Source organism: Leptodactylus fuscus, chromosome 1 (assembly GCF_031893055.1).
Source record: "Leptodactylus fuscus isolate aLepFus1 chromosome 1, aLepFus1.hap2, whole genome shotgun sequence".
In the NCBI taxonomy this organism is placed as follows: Eukaryota; Metazoa; Chordata; class Amphibia; order Anura; family Leptodactylidae; genus Leptodactylus; species Leptodactylus fuscus.
The window spans coordinates 347,949,815-347,967,018 of NC_134265.1; the positions used below are offsets into that span (position 1 = coordinate 347,949,815).

At 42.9% G+C, this 17,204-nt stretch overlaps 1 protein-coding gene across 2 annotated transcripts in view; it reads right to left on the reverse strand.

The window, feature by feature from the left end:
* CTNNA2 (catenin alpha 2) overlaps nt 1–17,204 on the reverse strand; it is a 1,647,901-nt gene that overhangs the window by 538,196 nt on the left and 1,092,501 nt on the right. The window lies entirely within an intron of this gene.

Below are 17,204 nucleotides of genomic sequence, written 5' to 3' on the forward strand. Positions count from 1 at the left end.
GTTGAGAGATAATGCCACTACAAAATATTATCATATATAGGGTTAGCCCTCCAGAGTTGGACCAACTCTTTCAAGTAAGCTAATGAAGGATCTCCTATATATGGCCACCTTATGAAGGTTAAATGGAGGACTGGTGGGTATCCATCCACTGGGACCCCATTGAACAGAGGTCTTGATGGTCTGTGACCAATGGAGGTGCTCGGAGCCAGTTGTTGGACCCCCACCCATCATACATTTATTACATTTCTTTGGTGAAAACTGATAAATGCCTGTCATATAACAATCCCTTTAAAGGGATTCTCCACGACTTTACTACTGATAACCTACCCTTACAACAAGCAGATAACACTAGCCATTAATCCAATTTAATTAAAGCCATTTATATGGATGAATTGATGTGTAAGCAATGACGTGGACCCGGCGTTAAAGCAAGCATTATGGCACCTTCACCATGCAGCTTAGTTGGGGTCACAAGTGTCAGAACCCCATTGATCAAGCATTGATAACCTATCCTAAGGATAGATCATCAGTGTTAACACCCCTGAACATTGTCTCACTATCTACCCTCTTGACAATCCATTCTTTGTCATTCGTTCATTATATCTGTTTCTGTAAGTACGCCGCTACCCTGATAAGAAAGATAAAAGTTGTCACTGTAGGGAATAAAATCTTTCTTATAAACCATTGACATGACATATAATGGACTGTACAGCACCATCACAGGTTAAGGCGTATGTTTCGAAGTGTTTCTTTGCTCATAGGCTGTAACATGTAACTTACCGCCAACCTGTGCTGTATGGAGCATTATATGTGAATCCAATGGCTTTATAATAAAGAAGATACAAGATGTTATCTCCATCATGTCGGGATTTGTCTTCATTTCTGTACTTCACTGAGTTTTTCTGAGTCACGTACCAGCTGACAGGTCTGCACAGGGGTGAGATAATTCTTTTTGTTCTCTGTATTTTATATACCTTTAGTATGGGCATAGCTTGGGATAGAAGGGGGGAACATGGGAAATTCTACACATATGCCCCTTGTCCTGGTGTCGGGAGTCTTACCAACAAGCCACATTACTATGGTCAGGACCAGGTGTCCTGGTGAAGGAAAGCCCAGTTGTAGATTTGTCCTTATTTTGACGTTATCAAGACTTTTGTAGATAGTACATCTATACATATGTACACCTGGTAGGGTCATTTGTGACAGGTGTATCAAGGTCTATAGATTCCATGACCATATCTTAGTATGTAAAATCTTTCAAAACATCTGCAGACAGAATCAGCTGTGGTCAAAAGTCAAAGCTTAGCTATTGCAGCACCACCATGGATATAATGTTTGTACAGTGCACACTTGAAAGTTTACACTGATACTGGTTCCCTTAAACGTGTTTTCAACTCTGTAGTTCACCATAGTCTTGTGGGTTTTTTGGCTACAATTTCACAAAGTGTTTCTCTGTCCCTTGCGTCAAGCTTTGACTTTTGACCTCAGCTGCTTCTGATTGCAGATGTTTTGCTGTTATTTGCATACTGAGATGTAATCACATAACCAATAGACCTCACTACAGCCATCAATACAGTAACTTGCGTCATACACACTCCTACTAGGCCCACACTAACCATCAGACCCCTTTGGAACTCTGTCAGGTTTGACATATCAAATCAAAAAACAGCACAAGTAATAAAATTTATCAACAATGAGATATGCTATGCTGAGAAAAAGGGACATTACTAATGATGACAGGTACGTCAGGGATGGGTTCTATTGGCCCAGTGACGGAGACTCCTGTCTTATAGTGAAGGTTCATTGGGTTCCATTATGGTGTCCATCGATTTGATCTCAAAAATAGCTCGGCATGCAAAATGAGGCGTCAGATACAGAAGTAAACCTACTGTGATGTCTTGGGTGATTGATATTACCCAAGCAGTCACATAAAGAGCACCGGATATTTAGGACTACATTGCTTTGATCACTATGACCTTCTTCTCGATGGGTTGGCTCCTAAGTTAGCATGGAATGGCTCCATATAATGTTACGGCCTGTGTCCGCATATTTACTGGAGCAAATAACAACCACTTCAATATTTCCAGGGGAAAGAAGGGTTACGGAGAGGTATTGAAATCTTTATGTATGTGAACCTGTGTTTGCTATTATGAATAGCTGGTCAGGCGCCTTGTATCATGTCATTATAAAATGGAAATGGAAATCTTTCAGGAACAGGTAGGTGGCAACAGAGCGTTACATATCAGCTGCAGAAGAGGCGAAATTCAGACTTTACTTTGTACGACCATAATCATTCTAGACCACAAGGTGCCCTGATAACCATCAGGCCATGGCTGGATGTGAAGGGTTTTCTACAGAGAGTCGTCATAGAGAAAACTAAACATAGAGATGTGCCTTAAATGCAGAAAAAGATTCTCCAAGGCATAGATCATCGGAAGGAATAAGGCGAGATATAGCATAAAGGAATTTAGGGAGAGCTGGACTGGAAAATAGGCAATTATACTATAATACTAATCCGAGGCTATCAGCACCGTAGTAGGAAATGAATGGGCGCGCAATAACATAAAATAGACTAATTCACTAAATAGACTTAAGATGGCCAAGATTAGAAAAAAAAAAGGTCTTTGCCTTTCCTTTTACAGAAATGGTGCAGTCAAAGATGTCTCCATTACTTATGGTATTGACGACTCGTCTTAAGGATGGGTCATCAATATCATATCAGTGGGAGTATGGTACCCAACCCCTCCATCTAGGGCTGTTCACTGGCTATCGGTACATCAGTTTCGTGGCCAGATAGCAGCTCGGTCCCATTCAAGGGAAAGGGATTGAGATCCAATCAGTGGCCTCAGTGAAGGACATGGGATGTGACCTGGATTTGACACAAAACAAGTCATTCATTATATAGTGATCTACCATACAATGAATGGAACATGGCAGCCGACAGCAAACATAGTAATGACATCAGAAAGACTGGTAACGTTAACTTACCTGTAAGAAAGTCCATGGAAGTCAGCATGGAAGAGAAAGGAAAGACAACGAGTCAATATACAAATAATATAGAGATATATACAGCAAGAAAATGTTATAAGGAAAGACAGAACCCTTCTTATTTAGTATGGGAAGGACAACCATATGGAGTTTGTATTACCGCCCATCAACGATTCATGGCTAGGATTGAGCCGATCTTGACTTTTCAGGATCGATTTTGAAATCCGATTTCCGATCATTTTTCATTCGAACCCGATCTCGATCCCAATTCCGATCCCAATGCAAGTCAATGGGATTTTTTTTACTAATCGGAGATCGGATTTTAAAAGCAATCCTATTCACTATACAGCATGGAATCTAACAATTGAATGCTTTAATTGTTAGAATCCACGCTGTGTAGTGATTTTTTTTTTAATCACTAAGTAGCCAGAGGATTTTTTTTTAATCCTCTGGCTACTTAGTCCCCCCTGGTGTCCACTTACCTGCAGAGATGGCTGCTCCGGTGTCCGGTGTTCTCGTTCTTCTTCGCTTCGCTGTCCCCTGCCTCCAAGGTTAGGAGAGTGTGGGCGGGTACTGGGAGGGAAGACGTCACATCTCCCCGCCCTGTACCCTCCCACACTCTCCTAAGCCACAAGTCCCACCTTCTTCCTAGCACGTTAACACTAACCTGGGAGGCGGGGGCAGCGAGGCGAAGAAGAAGGAGAACACCGGGCACCGGACCAGCCATCTCTGCAGGTAAGTAGCTACTAGAGATGTTAGCTATTCTCCCATTAGAATGAATGGACGCAGCCGGTGCGCAGGGGGTTAAGGCTGTGTTCCGGCTGCGTCCATTCATTCCTATGGAACCGTGTGAGCCTTCACACTGAGTATATGAACCACTCATTCTACTCAGTGTGAAGGCTAACATTGTTAGCTTTTCCCACAATGTTTGGCCAGTAGCAAAGCATTGTGGGAAATAATCCCCGATCTCGATCACACCTAAAAAGATAGGGGCTTTCTATGACAACCAAAGTACTTCAAGTGCATCACTATAGGTCAGTATTTCTCTAAATGTTCTGCATGATCCTGGGGTAGTTTATGAGTGGGACAGAGACAGTTCCAGAGCAGATTCTCCTGTACATACTGTGTGCACTGTATGGCAGCTAGTCTGCACCAACCAGCTCAGGGATCCCTGCAAACTACAGATACAGCATGCAGGAGGGAAACTGCTAAAACTGCAGAATACACGTCATATACAGTAATAATCAGAAACGTTAAAGAGAAATGGAAAGGGTAAACATTATCCTATCTAAAATATTTGAGAATCTTGAAAAGCCCCCTCCCATTTATTCACTAAGCATTCAAAGCATTCAAAGCATTCAAGCAAAGCATTCAAAGCATTCAAGTTTTTTATAAACCAAACCACTATATAAACATCAATTTACCATTATTACATTAGTAATTAGTGGTCGGCCTCTGTGCCAGAATACCAGATTATCTGGATTATGGAATTCCGGATTAGGGGAATGTCAATGACTATAGATATATACATGTGTGTAGCGCTTACATAATTCTGCCTCGTATCCATAATAAATATCAGATTATGTGGCATTAAGAGTCCTCAGTAAAGACATCTCCTGAAAAGCCAATTTTTCCCATATTAGACAAAGCTCCGACCTCCGGTAACCCTGCAGCCGGCTACTAAAGCCCCTGAGAATATTTCAGGAGACTGATCTGACACATGGACAGGATTTAATTACCTTTCTCGGTAATTTGTTAGATAAACCTACTTAGACATCAGAGGACTAATATTTCACCTGTATGAGGTATACATGAGGTTAGTCGCATTTAAAGGGAACCTTTCTGAGTGATTTGGAACACTAAAACAAACCGCAGGTCCTTATGGACCTAGAAGGTTTATACTTACTTGGTTCCAGTACTCTCAGAACCAAGGCAGTTCTTCAGGGAAGCTGGAGGAGTACAACGTGGCTTCAGTGCACATGTGCTGGATCTCGAGCGCATGCGCAGTGATTTCAGGGTGTACATCCTTGGAATCACTGAAGAACTCTGCAGGCGACTCATCAGATTCATCTCTAGGTAAGTATAAAAGTTGTTTGTGCACGTCTATAAGGAGCACTAAACCCTCATTGATAGGAATAAGTGGGTGGTTTAGTTTCCCATATTGACCTGACAGTAACATTCTGTACAAGGTGCCCAGCAGGGGCGTAACTTGAGAGGGTGCAGTTGCACTTGGGCCCAGGAACCTTAGGGGGCCCATAAGCACTGACCTTGAGATTGCATCTTCCATCTGGCTCATAAACCAAGGAGACCCACAGATTACCCGAACCACACCAAGGCAGATTAAACTCCTTAGCCCCCGTAACCATCTCTATCAAGAATTCCATTTTCAAGGATCCCTCATAGAATTGAGTTCTTTGATGGAAAACTGACCAAAATAGGACACGTTCTTAGAATGGACTGTCCGCCATAACCCTCAGAAGGAGCCACTTATGTTAAGAAGGTGAGGCTTCCTCTTTGGTGCCCAAGAAGGGTCCGATCACTTATGTTGGCTGAGATAGTTGTTAAGTGGACTAATATCTATGTCATTTCCACAATTTCCACTAACCCCTGACATTATTACTTATAATACCCCATATTTTCCTGCACCTCCATCCCTGTAATACTTGTGTTGTCTTTTTTCTTGCTTTTTCTCCTCATTCCCATTGGTTCCTACTGGGCCATAAGAAATCGGTGAAATTCTTCTCTTATCAGACACAACGTCCTGTAACATTTTCTTCCAACCCAACGCTCACAGATCAGATTTATTTGTAGATACTAAAAGGCGCCTTCCTTTACTGGAAAACATTTTAGGTTTAGTAGTCTTTTACATTCCTTACTATTCCCACCATTACAGAGAAAATGAATCATTGTCCGCGTGTAGTATTCTAGCCGAGGTAACCAAGACTCTGTGATTACAGAAAATTGTCTTTCTTATTCTCTGACTTCCTACATGACCCGCTTGCTACGAGGATAACAAAAGTTATTTTGCAGTTTCTGTTTTTCCCTGGGAAAAAAAATCTAGACTATAGAGTAAAAAAAAAAAAAAAAGCCCCACAATGTCATGTCTGGGGCTGATTTTTGTTTTTCCATAGGCGTTTTTATAGTGCTGAACAGTCAACACAAAGATTTAACCCAGATGTGTCCTGTGAGGATGAGAGACCCTCAGTGATGTATCTCAGCTGATTCTCAGCTATGGACAGCGCTGTTTCGGCCTATTGGGCCTCCTCAGCATAGCGCAGGGATACTGATTTGGCAGAGTGAGACTATAGACCAGGGTCAGGTGGTAATCGTACACATCAGGGATAGTGTGTGCCTACATAGGTGTACGGAGACTTACAAGTCACTCCTGCTCCCCTAGGGATTCTGGGTAAAAAAATATGCAAATCTATTCTCCAGGATGTAATTAGTAGAACAGTGCACTCTGTATGCTGCCCTCTAGAGGGCAGCATCCTTAACATCATGCATGACTCAGTCTACTATGGGAGATTGCCTTCTCTGGCCAGCCAGTTTATTGCCCCTAGATGGTAGATGTCCAGGGAGAGAGCACCGGCTAATGACCCGCAGTTGAACCCAAGACACATCTTTCCCAGGAGCCAGGAAGGTATTGCTCTTTCTCAAGATTCTGCAGTGGTGAAAGAGGAGGGGGGTTACCTGGAATGGGGGTGTGACTAGACACTAGCCATTTACTGCAAGGCAGACTGAGATTCAGGGTCACTCAGGAAGGAGGAAGCTCAGGGTTAGCTGGGGGTGTCCCTTCTAGACAAGAAGACCCTCTACACTGGTTCTGATCCAGAAAGACCTGCAACACATCATGCTGTTGACTCAAGCCAGCACCCTGGGGCCTAGGAGTCAGAACTCAGTGGACTGGATTACAGATTAGTTCCGGTATGCGTTATTCTCTTTTATTTTCTGTATTGTATTGTGCTTTTACCTGTATCTGCAGGACGATCCTCTGATGTATACTCTGTATATCTTAGTATATGCTAGTACTGACCCATTTATAAAGCTTGTTTCATATTATACGATGAACTTAGACACTCACAGGGCATGAGTGGAAGGTAAGAAGGTGTGCCAAGCAGCTTGGCAAAGTGATAGTCTTCACATGTTCTTCCCTAGCTTTTCTCTTGATCAGATGAGTTCCACGAGATGACTAGCTTTAAAAGATAACAATGTCATTTGACATCATTCACCTCTAAATATTTCGAACCAAGAGGAAAGACCTGTATAAGTCCATGTCAGGGTCCTTTCTAGATAGAGGGCACCTCATATAACCCACAGAAACCATAACTGTGCTAAAGCTAATATGCGGTGGGAGTCCAACACCCATTCCTTGAATAGGCATAGACATAATGATCATTGGTGCTATGCCCAAATGTCACAACACCTGATCAGATACCAATGGTTTATCCTGTGGATAGGTCCAACCTCCAATTTCCCCCCAAACCAATTCAATACAATATCATACCATAGTAGCAAAGTTCTGCATCTGCATCTCACAGGGTGGCCACATATAGACGGATATCGTATAGACATCCTGTGACATAGTATTGCAATATCATGATGTTTTGAAAATCTGGTCATCTTATGACACATCTATATGTAGCCAGGGGAATACAGAGGATGAAAATGAATATAATGAAGAAGATACGTGATAGAGAACATCTAAGAGTACATAGAATTTAGAGCCTTCGATTAGATACCAGCAATGTGGTTGTGTAGGGGTTAAATCCAAGCTGCCCAGTGAAGAATATCCCATCCATGTAATGTATTCTATCTTTGCCTTCAGCCATTGAAAAGCAGGTGAGTGTGCAAAAAAGCTTTATAACATAGGACAAAGTCCCCTTATACCTAGTGCTGTGATGGCTAGGAGCATCATCAGTAATCCCAAGGAGCATAAACACATCTTGGAGTATACTTGTGTACTCGGGACTTGCATTACCCGCAGCTTATTCATGGGCTGACATCAATGCGGACTAGTGTCTGTACAATTACCCGGCATAGAGAATGGCCGTTACTTGGTTACTAAGCCGCCTTAAGACCATCTATCCGGATGTTCCAGCTAGCACTAGGAAGGGGACTCATTATCTCCCGTACTACCAGCGTGACCCTCAATATGGAACATTGCTTTATTTTAACCCTTCATAAACCATCATGGATTAGGGTACTTGACCGTGATAACTTATACAAAAAAAAAAGTCATTGAAAGAGTAGGGTGCTCACCAATGGGAAGTCACTGTGGACACTGATTCCATAGAGGGAGTCTATCAGCACCAAAAAGTTATCATCCCAGCCCCAATACCTTATAGTGCTCAGAGCCATGAGCACAGGGCTATACATTGTTTATAGAATGGCCACTTGATTTTGATAAAAAGCTACATTGTATGTCTATGCAAATGAGCTAAGAATCCATCGGGCAAGGTTCTGGGGCGACAGCATAATGGCAAGATCTTCCTCGTGCTCAGGAGGAGGTGAGGGAAAGTTGGGAGGGTTACTGAGTGACGGAAATATCTTGCTCCCATGCTCATGCCCCCGATGCACTCCAAGCTCATTTGCATAGGAATAAAAAGTAGCCTTTTGTCAAAATTAAGCCATTCCGCGTATAAACGATAGCACTGGGCTCACGGCTCTGAGCGCGATAAGGTAATAGGGCTGGTTCTGGTGCAAAATGGAAGAACTGTGACGTGAGCATAGCCTGTGTCTCCTATATCTTAACTATACTGTACAACAAGGGCACCAGGAAGCCCACAGGAGACACGCTGTGGGATGTGCCCAAGGGAAAACCTCTACCACCCAATCCAATATCCCAACAGGCAGAGATGGTACTGTCTCTAGTTGTCCATGTGACGCTGTAGATTGGTAGAAAACCACAAAGATAGAAGAAGGTAGAAATGAAAGAGATTGTATAGCTGGCCCCCACACCGATCAGCTATTCGCCCTTTCTATATACAACATGGTGCCAGAAGCAGAGATCTCTGGTCCATGTGTAGTTGCCAGGTACATAAATGGTGTAGGGCGCCAAGCCAAACACTTGTAGGGTATAGAAAGCGGCCCCATACAGCTGATCCATACGGGGGCTGGCTGTTGGCGCCCACCTATCAGATATTTATAGTCTGTCCTAAACCTATAAAAAGATCAAGGAAAAGGGTTACAAGGATGGAAGGAATAATTTTTACTGTTCTGCTTCATCAACTCAGAGCAAAAACGTATCCATAGGTTTAAAGGAGATGAGTCCGTTCCAATCTTGAGGACCTACCAAACCATCAGGCTGAGGACCTCTCCCATGTGACCCACCTCCATTACTGCCCCTTTGTGAACCATGGCCATTTCAGTCACTGCGCCTCCCATGAACCCGATCTGGGAGGGCAGTGACCCCAGTAGTCAGACGGGCACACACGTAGCCATGCTTCCTCTTAGACCAGCGCGCGAGGATCTCTTACAGAGAACATTGCTGGAACAATTACCGTCTCGGAAATAGTTTTAATTGCTTTAACATTTTGCTGTGTTTTAACCCTGAAACCTAAGAACGGAAAGACAAAATGCCACGCCGTTCATTAGCGCCCACAACCTGCTTAGCTTGGACGGCGCAGGGTACCATTAACCCTCGAGTGGGAGACAATTAGAAGAGTAGGCTTTTTTACCTCCGGTTACTTCACTAAATCATCTGGAGGATTTTTCCGGCTGCAGTTTTTTATGCCGTGTGCATTTTAAGTTTTCGTTTTTAAACCCCCCTGCTGGATTGTTATTCCTCAAAGCAGATGCTCACTATTCAGCTCTCGGAAAAACAGGTCTGAGTCACGTTTGCAGACGGTCCCTTGCAGACATTTTGAAGAGGTGTGAATGCAAAAAATAAATTACCTATTTGTGCTATGGTAACTGGAGAAGTGAGGAGTTGCCATCTACTGGAGGGAAAGGTGAATCACACCCAGCAATCATACCTATAGATGAGCATCAGCTTGTATATACAGCGTACAGAAACCAAGCCGTGCCCCGGTATCTCTGTATATATACTCTATGTAATATAGATATGATCTATGCACTCTATCTATCCACAGACGTCACTGAGTAACAAGTCTCAGCGCGGTACAATATATGTATAGTGCACCCGTCTAATCAGTAGCTGACTCTACAGATGTCACATTCTACTTTCTTTCTTTCTTTCTTTCTTTCTTTCTTTCTTTCTTTCTTTCTTTCTTTCTTTCTTTCTTTCTTTCTTTCTTATGTCTAACGCTCATCTATCTCTTGTGTCTTTATCTGTATCTATCTATCTATCTATCTATCTATCTATCTACAGTATATATATATATATATATATATATATATATATATATATATATATATATATAGTCAATCTTTTTTTTTTATCTATCATGTCCTATCTAACTATTTGTAGTTTATATATCCATCCTATATCTATCACACATTCCATACTTTCTTTCTTTCTTTCTTTCTTTCTTTCTTTCTTTCTTTCTTTCTTTCTTTCTTTCTTTCTTTCTTCTATCTATCTATCTCCTATCTATCTATCTATCTATCTATCTATCTATCTATCATCTCCTATCTATCTATCTATCTATCTATCTATCTATCTATTTATCTATCTATCATCTATCTATCTATCTATCTATCTATCTATCTATCTCCTATCTATCTATCTATCTATCTATCTATCTATCTATCTCCTATCTATCTATCTATCTATCTATCTATCATCTATCTATCTATCTATCTATCTATCTATCTATCTACTATCTATCTATTTATCTATCTATAATCTATCTATCTCCTATCTATCTATCTATCTATCTATCTATCTATCTATCTCCCTATCTATCTCCTATCTATCTATGATCTATCTTTCTATCTATCTATCTATCTATCTATCTATCTATCTATTATCTATCTATCTATCTATCTATCTATCTATCTCCTATCTATCTATCTATCTATCTATCTATCTATCTATCTCCTATCTATCTATCTATCTATCTATCTCCTATCTATCTATCTATCTATCTATCTATCTATCTATCTATCTATTATCTATCTATCTATCTCTCTATCTAGCAATCATATAATATCTATGTAATACCAGAAACCACCCATATGACACTGTGGTTCTGGTTTTAGAAGAAAGCACTTATGTTTTACAGAGCAAGGCCATTTAAAATACCTTATGGTTAAAGTGACTCAATATCATAGGAGAATCCCTGTAATACTGAGAGATATAAAATAGATAGATAGATAGACATTGTATGTTATTTACACATACTGTATGCCCTCCCCCCCCCCCGACCGATACCGATGCCGAAGACCTCAACCGACCCCCTCCTACGCATTCCTGCGTGCTCTATTATCCCCCATAGTGGCCCCTGCACACAGTATTATCCCCCATAGTGGCCCCTGCACACAGTATTATCCCCCATAGTGGCCCCTGCACACAGTATTATCCCCCATAGTGGCCCCTGCACACAGTATTATCCCCCATAGTGTCCCCTGCACACAGTATTATCCCCCATAGTGGCTCCTGCACACAATATTATCCCCCATAGTGGCCCCTGCAAACAGTATTATGTCCCATAGTGTCCCCTGCACACAGTATTATGTCCCATAGTGGCTCCTGCACACAATATTATCCCCCATAGTGGCCCCTGTACACAGTATTATGTCCCATAGTGTCCCCTGCACACAGTATTATGTCCCATAGTGGCCCCTGCACACAGTATTATGTCCCATAGTGGCCCCTGCACACAGTATTATTCCCCCATAGTGGCCCCTCCACACAGTATTATACCCCATAGTGGCTCCTACACACAGTATTATGTCCCACTGTGGACACCCATAAACAATTATTATACTCTGGGGTCTTTTTAGGCCCTATGGTACAGTATAATAATCGGAGACGCAGGGGGAGAAAAACATAAAAAAAACTTTGTTACTCACCTATCTCCCAGCTCCTACGCGTCGGCCTCTGAAGTAGTCGATCTTCAATGATGTCAGACGTCACATGACCCGGTTTGCAGGCGGGGGTCATGAGACGTCCATACCTCCCAACTTTTGAAGAACTGAAAGAGGGACAAAATGTGCGGCGCACTTAGCGCGCCGCGACAAATTTAGCCCCGCCCACTTTTGTGTTGACTCCACCCACTCGTTAATTTTTCATGTGCCCGCACACAGTATAATCCTCCTACAGTCACCCATAAATTATATGTCCCCCCTCTATCTCTCCCACAGTTTCATAAACACCCTTCATCTGCCCCCAGTTTCATGTCCCCCATCTCTGCCCCCAGATTCATGTCCCCCCATCTCTGCCCCCAGTTTCATGTCCTCTCACAGGTCAGCTTCAGCCGCATGTGTCAGCGAGAGAGGCGCGCAGCGGCGAAGCGAGGAGCTGACCTGTGTCAGCTCCTTGCTTCAGCCGCATATGTGTTCAACTCAGATCTGCGTCCTCTGGACGCAGATCTGAGTTGAAATCGGGACATACCTCCCTCCAACCGGGACCGCGGGACATGTCACCCAAATCGTGACTGTCCCGCGGAAATCGGGACGGTTGGGAGGTATGGACGTCAGACGACTAGGCCGAAGCCTGCCCGGATCGTGGAGAGGTAAGTAACAGTGTTTTTTATGTTTCTTACCTCTCCCGGTCCGCCAGTCATTATACTCGGGAGTCCGAAAAGACCCCCGAGTATATTGATAGCAGGGGTAGCGGCTGTCACCGGGCCCCTAATGTCCCGGGCCCTGTGTCAGCTGCCTCTGCTGCTATGGCGGTAGTTACACCACTACTACATGTGTAATTTTCCAGGACTCTGGTTGTATACTGCTACATTATATAGGTGAAAGCTATATAATAAATAAGTCCACTAGTGCACAGCTGTCATGTAAGGAACAGATATCAGCACAGATAACATTACAGGTACAGCGCCCCCTCCCATTCAGCTGTCAAAATAGCTGCATAGAATGTTCTCTGTGTTTTTCTCTTTTGGAAATCTGTCAAAAATGACAAGAGCAATTATTGCTTGAAAAGCAGCATGAGGCTCGGTATACTCGGGATCGGCGTAGAGTTTTTCTTTTTTTCTGAGTCCATTAACACAGTTGTGTTTTTGGTTTATCCGACCACGGAAACATTATTTACATCCCATTTTTGTCCGGGTTTGTCAGCACAAAGTTATTTTCAAGTGTCAATATTTTACACTGCGGCGAAAAACAAAAATTCGAAAAAATATATTGAAATTTTTTTTTTAGATTTTATTGTCGTCCCGTAATATTCTTTCCAGCAAAAAGAGACTTAAAGTGAAAGTGTCATTTACTTTTTTTTCTTTTTTTTTTTTTAACAAAGTTTAAACATAAATTTTAGAAATATTTTAGAATATTTTTTGATATTTTTGAAAAAATGTAGCCATCACTATATAGAATAGACTGACCCTTGCTAAATCTGTAGGGGTATAATTTGCGGCACGCAACTTTATTTACATCACAGAGAGGATTATGCCCCATAGTGGCCCCTGCACACAGTATAATGTCCCATAGTGGCCCCTGCACACAGTATAATGTCCCATAGTGGCCCCTGCACACAGTATAATGTCCCATAGTGGCCCCTGCACACAGTATAATGTCCCATAGTGGCCCCTGCACACAGTATTATCCCCCATAGTGGCCCCTGCACACAGTATTATACCCCATAGTGGCCCCTGCACACAGTAGTATCTTCCATAGTGGCCCCTGCACACAGTATTATCCCCCATAGTGGCCCCTGCACACAGTATTATGCCCCATAGTGGCCCCTGCACACAGTATAATGTCCCATAGTGGCCCCTGCACACAGTATAATGTCCCATAGTGGCCCCTGCACACAGTATTATGCCCCATAGTGGCCCCTGCACACAGTATTATCCCCCATAGTGGCCCCTGCACACAGTATTGTACCCCATAGTGGCCCCTGCACACAGTATTATCCCCATAGTGGCCCCTGCACACAGTATTATGTCCCATAGTGGCCCCTGCACACAGTATTATGCCCCATAGTGGCCTCTGCACACAGTATTATGTCCCATAGTCGCCCCTGCACACAGTATTATACCCCATAGTGTCCCCTGCACACAGTATTATCCCCCATAGTGGCCCCTGCACACAGTATTATCCCCCATAGTGGCCCCTGCACACAGCAATCTTAATATGATGGCTTATCCTAAGACCAGATCATTATTATTAAATGAGCCCTCCAGAAAAGAAATTTTTGTCCCTAACATTTGATTTTGAGTCTGTGTTCAGTTTAATGTCTCAACAAACTACAGACAGCTTTATTGTTAAGTTATGTGCTCCCCTCTCAAGCGCCGATCTTCTCAATGCTCCTCTGATGCACACAGTGGTCCAAATTTATTGACAGGGATACACCTAGAGAATGTCTAATACTGTAGCCCAAGTTGGCGCATTGCATGTTTACTATGTAGCCACATTAACCACTCTTTAAGGAAATCTAGGTGGGCTTTGGCCCAACTGGTGTAGAACATGTTGCTGGAGCCTGTGGGGAAACAGGTTAAGACTGTTGTAGGAAACAGAGTACATTTTCCCCTCGATCTGACTCGCATAGACTTGCATTGTGAGTTTGACCTCCTGCTCATACAGGAAACACTGTGTGCATCAGAGAACCAGAGACCAGTGCTCTGGTGGAGAGCATATAACTTTCAATAGGGCTCCTTATGATTTACACCACCCACAGACTCATCTTAATGAAGGGGACTTTTTTTATTTTCTTTAAAGAACCCGATGACCCCTTGAGTTTCTGTTTTCATGACTTTCGATGAGGTCTTTTATCCATTTTTTCCCAGAAACTTTATCATTAGGCCTGAAAACCCTTTTAAGGGAAATCAAACAAACCTTTTAAATGTTTAAGACGTCTGGAAAAGTAAATAATTTATCGGGGAAAAGCAAATTACACATCATTTTTGTCTGTAATGTAAAGTGTCACTTATGCCGGGAGAGACGCAGCCTTTTCTTTTGGAGAGTGCACTCGAGTAGCGGTATACCTTTTAATGCTAATCTTCAAGGGCCATTAACAGTCAAATTTCAAGTTGATCCTCTCTGAAAAGGCATCATTTCACTGGAGATGATTAAAATTGCTGCAATTTGATTGAACCAAATTGCCCCCTTTTTTTCCTACATTTTTGGTAATGCAAAGAGCAACCCCCCCCCTCCAAAAAAAAAAAAAAAAAACGAGAAAAGAAACGGAAATCTATTTTGGGTGATAATTTATTAATCCCTCTATGCCAGGGATGATATTGAGCCGCACATTTGACACTAGATTCTTTCTTGTACCGAATGTGTACCACAACCCCCGTTCCATAATTCACTCGCAGGGTATCAGGGTGGGCCAAGGATTCCTCAGCCCAATATATTTATTACAAGTCATACTAATTTTTTGGCTTGAGTTATAATGGAAATCTATACAGATTCCTAACGGGCATAGATCTTCACATATTATAAATTATGGGGTATGAAAGGCCCATCTTAATAAATCTACCCTACTGTACTGGATCTACTTTTTTGCCAAGCCAAGGATGCCAGATCTTACCAAAACCCACAATTTTAATCCAAGATAAAGCCAAGACCATATTACCTGTATGGCACAAAAGGCCTTTGGGGTCATGACTAGAGATGAGCGAACAGTGAAATATTTGAGATTCGATATTCATTTCGAGTAGAGCCTCAATATTTGACTACTCGATCAAATATCAAATCCCATTATAGTCTATGGAAAAAATGCTCGTTTCAGGGGAAACCACTATTCGACTAAAGGAGAGTCACCAAGTCCACGAGTAGCAGGAGGAGAGTGTTTAGGAGGAGCGCTGTGCAGTTAAAGCGCATGGACCCCATTATAGTCTATAGGGACCGTGCGCTTTAACTGCACAACGCTTGCATTTGCGCTGATAAAAAGTAAGCTCCTTCATAACAGCAAGCTGCCAGCTCTCCTTACTAGCAAGGACGAGCCTGCTGCAGAACCAGCGTTGATTTGCCGCAGGCTCGTCCTCACTAGTCGGGAGAGCTGGCAGCTTGCTGTTACGAGGGAGCTTACTTTTCCTCATAGGAATGCATTGACCAGCATTGATTGGCCAGTGTACAGCATTCGGCCAATCAACACTGGTCCTGCTGGAGGCTCATCTGTGAGGAGGCGGAGTGTAAAATCGGCTCACAATGGAGACTGCTGTGGTCCGATCTTAGACTCCGCCTCCTCACAGACGAGCCTCCGGCAGAACCAGCGTTGATTGGCTGAATGCTGTACACTGGCCAATCAACGCTGGTCAATTCATTCCTATGAGAAAAAGTAAGCTCCCTCCTAACAGCAAGCTGCCAGCTCTCCTGACTAGCAAGGACAAGACTGCTGCAGAAACAGCGTTGATATACTGTATAGCATTCGGCCAATCAACACTGGCTCTGAATCGAATATTTACTGTGAATAGCAGCTGTAGTATTTGATTGAGTACAAATATTTTGAATACCCTAGTATTCGATCGAATACCTACTCGATCGAATACTACCGGCTCATCTCTAGTCATGACCCCAACTTAGTAGTTACAAAGTGTCTTTTATGATCACATTGGTGATTTTTTGCCAAGCCAAGGATACCAGATCTTACCTGATCTTGACCATGGCACCTGTATGGCACAAGAGGCCTAGCTATGGGGTCATGATATATGAGAATGTTGCAAAAGCCACGATGGCACCAAACTATGATGGCATAGTTGCCAACTACTCCGAGTTTGCTGGGATTGTTCCAAGTTTTCACTTTCGGGCCGAGAAGAAAAATAGTTTGTAAGTGGGTGGTGCCAAATTGGCTGGATGCAGTCCCGGTGGTAGGAGGTAGTATGTACAGTATGTTGTAGGCCAAACCTGTTACCAAATTTTGGGAAGTGCCAAACAGATATGATAGATCAAAGCAGTATCAGAGAAGAGAACAGACCCAGGAAAGGCAAGTTGTGCACAGAGTTGTTGTGCAGAGTGAGTCTTATACGTACAGCTGGGTACCTGCAGCCCAAGTCTGCCCAGTACAGTAGCTGTTTAAGCCTGAAGGCTTGGAAATTGAGGCAGCTGGGTGTACTTGAGACCTGAGAACTGTTCTGTCAAGATTTGTGTCTAGAAGCATCCACTTCCATAGTCTTACAGGTGCCTTCACCTAAACAGTCAGTTCT